Source organism: Phoenix dactylifera, chromosome 5 (assembly GCF_051530095.1).
Source record: "Phoenix dactylifera cultivar Ajwa chromosome 5, Ajwa_hap1_PhDact_Kaust_v1.1, whole genome shotgun sequence".
In the NCBI taxonomy this organism is placed as follows: Eukaryota; Viridiplantae; Streptophyta; class Magnoliopsida; order Arecales; family Arecaceae; genus Phoenix; species Phoenix dactylifera.
Window position 1 is genome coordinate 18758556 of NC_143194.1, and position 7703 is coordinate 18766258.

Here is a 7703-nt window from a genome sequence, read left to right on the forward strand (position 1 = left end):
TTATTGATTTTTATTTCTGAATCCTGATAACCATGACAGCCCCATCGTCTGGCACTGGTATTCTGAGTATGTGTTTCATTGTCATATCTGGTCATTTACGTACAGCAAAGATTGAATGAAAATTATGATGATGATGATATAAATCAGAGCCATGCTCAGGTTTTGCTACTTGAGAAGATGGTCTATTTTCTTATAACATGATTTCCATTTTGAAAGTTCAGGGAGTACTCTGGAGTATGTTAAATGTACTCTTTTTGGTCCCAGGTGACTTCTGTACTAATGTTATTGCACAAACCCATGGTGTTATTCTTTTGTGTTCTACTGAGAATAGATGAATATATAGGTAAGAGCACCATTTCCATTGTTTGGATGATCTGCTGAACTGCTACTGCAGTCATGATTGTTCGGTAAGTCTTGGAACTTGTGGATCTTGTGCAAATAATCGGCGACAGAAGTACTTCGTGGTGTATATATTAATGATGTTATCAGTTATTGATGCCTGTTTTATAGCTATTTGTTTGGTATTACCCCCACCCCCACCCCCACCCCCACCCAGCCTGATTTTATTACATGGTTAAGCCATTAATTTTGGCAGCGTTTTCTGAGTTTTACTATTTCAACCTAATTTTATTGGTTTCTGGAGCCCAACCATATGGCTCTGGATAAGAGTGCATGCATGTGGTGCTTGTCCAGATTGTGTAACGACTATAATGCTACCCTCAAAATAGTGTCCAGATTGTCCCAATCTGCCAAACAAACAGGTCCTCGGGTCTTTATGCTTGAGCAACGGTAATTTAATTCTCCAGTTGGTTGATTTTGTCATCTGAATAATGTAACAGAAACATCCCTCCCATATGGAGTAGTAGAGATGTAAGTAATTGATCCAAGCTTTTTCGAGCTTGGATCTGATCAAACTTGGTTTGCAATTTACTGATATTTGAAGTATTGTTTGGGTTTTATTTCAAATCGAGTGACGTGAGCTTATTTGATCGCTGGCAGAACTGTGGTTGAAATTAGATGTCCTGAGTCATCTGAAATAGCTCGGTGAGCATGTTCCTCCATGGCCAGGTGGCTGACCTCTTTGCATCTCTCCTCCAGTCCAACCTCTAGAAACTGGATCCCGGGTTCCTCTCCCCTTCTAGCCACCATCACAGCCGTTGGAGTTCTGCCTCCTCCGAGGTGCCATGATCGTAGCTGCAATCGTTGGTCCTTTTCTCGCCTGTTGTGCCCTACCTCAATGCCTCTATAACGGGTCATGGAGTCCCATAATCGGTGATCGAGCCGAGTCTCGAATCGACGTCGGTAGCTCCCTTCAATGCCATGTTTCTGGCCAAACTATGTTTTCTTGATTTCACCAGTTTACACCATCGGTACCGCTTGATCTCTCGGTCCTTAGACCGTGACCACTGTGCCACCACCTGTCACCGCTAACTCCCTTCCCTTCTCCTAAGAGAGATGGCAAGACCTGTTCCACCTCCCCTCTCTCTCCTCCTCTCCTCTCTCTCTCTCTCTTCCTCTCTCTTTCAATCTCTTTTACTCTCAACATCTCTTTTCGGACTGGTGGACCTCAACAGAGGCCCCTCCCCTGAAATATTTGGCGACCCTGGTAAATGGTCCTGGGCTGCACTCCGACCCTCATCTAGCACCACAAGGCTCCATCCGTTGTGTTATCATTATCCTGGTTTGACCTTCGCGACTTGACTGGTTTTAGAATGACCCAGCATGGCAAGCACTGCTACTTGGCCAACTCTATTCTCTTCTCCACCTTTTCATCCTAATTTTTCTACGATTGTCTGTATTTTTTCTAATTGTTGGACTTCATTCTATGTAGAGAGTGTAATCAACTGAACAAGAAGAGATCCAGCTAGGGGGTACTGCATTATAGTTTTTAAATCAAGATTTTTGAGGATTTTTTTTTAGAAATTATTTGGATTTATCTTTATACTTGCAAGATAAGTAATGATACAACTTTCAAATATTTTTCAATTAATTAATAAATTTTTTAAGATCAAATAAGTTATTTTTTGAATGAAAAATAAATTTGTAATTTGGAGGTAATATTTTTATTACGGAATATTATGCATGCCATAATTGATCTCATATGGAATATGCATTTTGATTGCAATATGACTTATATTATTCTTTAAATATAGCTTTGATACATTTCGGATTTGGACCCTCAGTTTGACTATATTGTGTTGCCGTACTAGTGGGAGATTATTTATTGGCACTTGATATCCTGCCACTCGGGGTTACACAGTAATATTTTAATACCAGTAGGGGTTATGCATGGACATATCGATACTCTACCAGTGGGTTTATGCATTGGCGCTTTGAAACCTCATCAATTAGAAGTTATGCATTTAACACTTTGGCTATTTTTTAGCTTACTTTTTCAGCCCGTCTATAGGGTACAAGTGTGATCATAATCAGCAAGGCAGTTGAGGTGAATTATGGTATTTTTAAATTATTTTTATGAAACAAATATGAACATGGATATGATGTTTCAAATTGTTCTTGTGAACATAAACTGAGTACTTGAGAAATTATGGATATTCTTATTCTTGCCATATTTAAATTTATTGATTTTGCTTATACTTAGTATTAATTAGAAAATTTGTTTAATCTATTACTTGAATTATTTAATTAAAATATTCATTATTTACTAGGTTGTTGAGCATATTATTTAAAATCTCTTTTCATTATAGATTCAGAGAACTAGATGGTGATGGGTACTATTAGGACATGCATAGAAGTGAGAGTCGATCATATTGACTTAGCTTAGAATGAATACTTTCTTAGTTTAATATTGGAAATGTTTATAGGTTCCTTATTTTGATTAGAGTTTGAAGAATAGTTGATGTAAGACTCTTGTGAGCAAAAATTATGGATATTTTCCATATTAATTATTAGAAGTAGAAATTTGGATTTTAGTTTTTTGATTTTATTCTATTGTGTTATTACGATATTATGATGAAAACATTCTATGCTTGTAGAGAAAGTTTATTGTGAGTATGCAGTAGTTGCTATATGCTTGGTTTGTGATTTCAAGTTGGAGGTGTGACTATCTTATAGTGCCGATATTTGGTGATGGTGACTTTGCAAATTGACGTACATATTCTCAATCTAAAATCAAAAAAAGACTGGATCCTTCGATTTTAATGATAGAGAAGTTCACATCAATCCCCATCTTCAATTCATATTAACTCAAATCAATATCGTGAGCCAAAATTAGTAGAGCTTGAAGGAAGCCTTTGCTCACCGATTCATTTGCTTGCCACTAAAAGTGGATTGGATAATATTCATTCGGATCTGTTTTCATATCCCAATCTATCTAAATTTAGATAGAAATTTGAATATCCAACTGATACCCATATCTGTATTCATATCCGTTAAAGAAAAATAGATGTGGATAAATAACTATCCGATATGTATCTGAATATCCGATTCTATTTATAACCCTATTTAATTTTACATGATACTCATATACTTTAAAAAAAAAATCATATTAATATGCTATTTACTTAAATTATCGTCTACTTAACAATATTTTTGATTCTGTAATCATAAAGTTTAATTATCTGATTTATATTCGTATTTATATCTATACTTTTGGTATCTGGTTTATATCCGTATCCATTCAAAACAAATATGGATATGAATTTTTACATTCAACTAACATCCACATATATATCTATATTCGTCAAACAAAACAAATATAGGTATGGATAATTGGATATGATAGTATCTAATCCGAATCTGATCCAAGTTTAGCCCTATTTGCCACTCAAGCTGTACCGACATGTGGATGTTAGAGGATGCCTTGAATAGAGCCCGGGAGTATAGATATCATGTTGCTCTATGTAGTTGATTTGGAGAATCACCAATTGCGCCCATCTTGATCCACTGGGTGAGCTTTTCGTACAGTAGAACTAGGATTTATAGTATCTTGATCTTGAGAATAGGGAGGCGAGCTCAAGAAAGCTCCTCGAAAGTACCTGTATCTATATGGTCACTCTGGGACTGGGAGCATGTGCCATTGGACCGCAGCAGTCGCCAGCATTGGTCACTCTGGGACTGGGAGCACTGCCATTTCCCTGCAAATGACACGGGATACTTAAGATATTCATCTCATTACAAATCTTGAATCTTACCTTTATATAAACTGCATGCAAAGATCTCAAGTTTTATGCTGTTTTACTTGGTACTCTGGTAGTGCGAGAAGTATACTCTTTAGAAAGCTTTGCCGCTAATTTACTTTATTCTTAACAAAATAGCCGTTGTAAGACAGTTTATATATCTCGACTGATGCTCCACTCACAGTTTTGGGACTCCTGAAATTTAAAATCTTGAAACTTTCTGCTAGCCTAGTGATGCGGCTGATCTAGGAGATAACAATATTTTGGTCACTGTGTGTCACACTCCAGGGCTGGAGGTCATGGCAACTGCCACACACTCATAGGGAGCTCTTTCTATAAGCATGCAAGGCATTTCAACGTGATATCATCAAATATGCAGCAGAATAATTTAAACTAAAAATATGCCATCTTTATTTTATTAACTAACTCAATTTACAATGTCTCATAGTTCTAATATTAGTTTAAAGTAATACATCAATATGAATATACTCCAATCTAAAATAACTTGTGCCATAGTTCTTCTAGTCGCTCGTCTAAATTGGAAAACCCCTGTAGGCTATTTTTCGTAATCTGTAAAAAAAAAAAAGAAATCATATAATGAGCTAAACAACCTAGTAAGCAATGAACACTTTATCTAGATAGATTAGGCAATCAAATAGATAATAATATATAGAAAATAAGCATATATGTAGTACTAATATACGAATTAAATCTTTCTTAATATCTTAAATTTTTTTTCGTGGATTCAAATTATTTCAAATATTCATTTCATCTTATCGATCCTGAGATATGTCTGGATTCCCAGTGGTAGGGTCATAACACCGACTAATCATCTTGCAGTGAGCAGCGCATCATCTTGCAGTAAAGTTCTTCATGATCGCTGGTCAATAGGCAGTACGTCACTAATTATCTTGGACACAACCTTCAGGACAAATCATGTGCCAATGTATTAACCCCTATTGTAGGGGTCCTCAAAATAGTCAGATCGAAATTCATTTAGTTCTCAGTTTTATATTTTAATTCTAAAATCATGCGGTGTTAAAATCAATCAATCATATCTATAATTAGACCATATGTTGTTATATTATTTCAAAATAATATTTTTCATGAAAAAATACTATCCATCAAATTCATGCACCATGAATAAACCACTCAAAAGTCATAAATATAATATTTTAATGATTGCTGATACTATTTATAAATTATTTTTTTTTCAAATCATCAAATTTAACTTAATAGTCAAGAACTGTGACCACATATTTCCTGTGGCAGGGTAATTATACCGACTAATCTTCTTGCAGTGAGTTGCACATCAACATGCAACAAAGTCCTTCAAGACTGCTGGTCTGCTGGCAGTATATCACTAATTATCTTGGACACAATTTTTAGGATAAGTGCTAACATATTAGCTCTTATTGGTGAGGTCCTCAACCCTGCTGAGTCCAAATTTGTTTTGATTCAAAACTCTCTTTCTCTAAACATGTTCAATATTCCAAATCAAAAGATGCGATATCAAAATCAATCAAACATAATCCATATCTAAACCAATACGTTCAATCAAGAATCATAAAATATTCTAAGATAAGGCATAAAACACCATGTATCAAATTCATAAATCAAGAATAATTTGATTCAAAAATATATGTTTAATTCACCAATAAATCTAGAAAAAAGTTACATTACTTATCTCGCATACAATCTAACTAATAGATCCAATAATTTCCAAAAATCCTTCTCAGATGTTGATATTTAAAAATTATATTTTTAATTAGAATTTATCATGATTATTTCAAGAATAGAACCATAATTCCAATATTCTCACAGGACTGACCAAGCGGGAGTGCCCGACACTCCGATTAGTTTAATTAAAGTGAAATTCATTGAATCATGCTCGGACTAGGATATAGATGGTTCAACAAAGATCGAGGCGATCAAATCTAATAGTATTTGATAGGGGCCAGGGTGGGGTTGACATGCCTTCCAATGACCCGGGATCAGGACCCTTTACCAGGGTCAATTCAAAATCACTATGAAGAGTATGTACTGTATCCAACTACTTTAGAGAGAGTAAAGAGAGTATAGAGAGAAAGTCTAGATAGAGAGAGAAAGTCAGTGGAGAGAGAATCTCAGATCGAGTTCAATTGGGGGTCTGAGTTTGGTTGTCAATGGCATGATTAACCTAGATCAATTAACATATTTAACCATGAATCAAGAGAGAGAAACTTTTTATGGAGATAAATAAGAGAGAGAAAGCATGGGGAAGAGAGAGGAGAGAGAAAGAGAGAATAAAGTCTCTCTTAGCCAAGGAAGGAGAAAGGAGAGGAAAAGGGTGGCGGTGGATGATGCCCGGGGTATGGGACCCATGGCCGCCCACTATGGATGACAACCGATGGAAAACGGCAACCGACATTGAGAAAAAGCCTCCTTAAACAAGTGTTCGACCCCCTTAACCCATGGAGCATAGGCATTGCAACGGCAAGGACTTCGACCATAGGTTCCAACGACTGTGAGGAACTAAAGGAAGGCCCCGACGACAAGCACCGAAGGCAGAGGGAGCCAAAATCGAAAGAAACAGGGCCAATTTTTGAAAACAGAAGAAGCATAAAAAATGTATCATTCGTTCTTAGCTTCTGCATGAATTTACTCACAACTCCAACAACATAGGCAATGTTGGGTCGTGTGATGGTTATATACACGTTAGTTACTCCCAACCATGCTGCTGAACTGAGACAATCTTCAATGAACTCGCCGTCCTCTGAAGTGAGTCTATGCCTCTGTTCTATAAGAGACGCACAAGGCGGCCTACAATGTTGAGACATGTATTTGTTTGAATTTTATTTTCTATGTTTAGGGATTTTTATCTCCTTTTTTTTCCAATATTCCGCAATCACCAGCCACCATCAAGACTCCAAAGAACCCAAAAGAAAGAAAGATAGTGTGGCTTGAGGGGGACCAGGTCTTTACCTAGTTCCGACAGTATTTGGACATGGCGGCGGCGCGACGACGACCGAGCTTCAGAGAGTATACCAAAGAGATCTCCAGCAAAGAGCATTGATTGGGGCAGGCTTTCCAGTGGGTAAGGATGGAGAGGATAGGGAGGACTCTTATAGAGCTTGATTGCAGCTAGAATCCGACCTAGAGTCAGATACCGTCCGACCTACTCAGGGAGGAAGAAGACTCCATTGGGAGTCTTCTTCTTCCTTGGCTTGTGTGCAGCACGTGCCGATTTTTTTTTCCTTTTCTTCTCTTTTCGGCTGAAGCGATTGGGCCAGTCAAGTTGAGCGGGCCTAGTTTGCTGGGCTTTACATTCTCCCCTCTAAAAAAAAATCATCAATGAAATTTTCTTGTCTTGCATTTTCAAAAAGGTTGAGATACATAGTTCTAATCTCACCCTCAAGTTTCCAATAATTCTACTTATCAATACAACTTGATCTTTAGTTTTTATTAGAAGAATAAGGTCCAATACCTCCAAACTTGATTCCTTTTGTAGATGATGTAAATCAAGCTTCTCTCTCTCATAAACAAAAATCAACATCTTAATTTTGCATAAAAATATCAATTTTT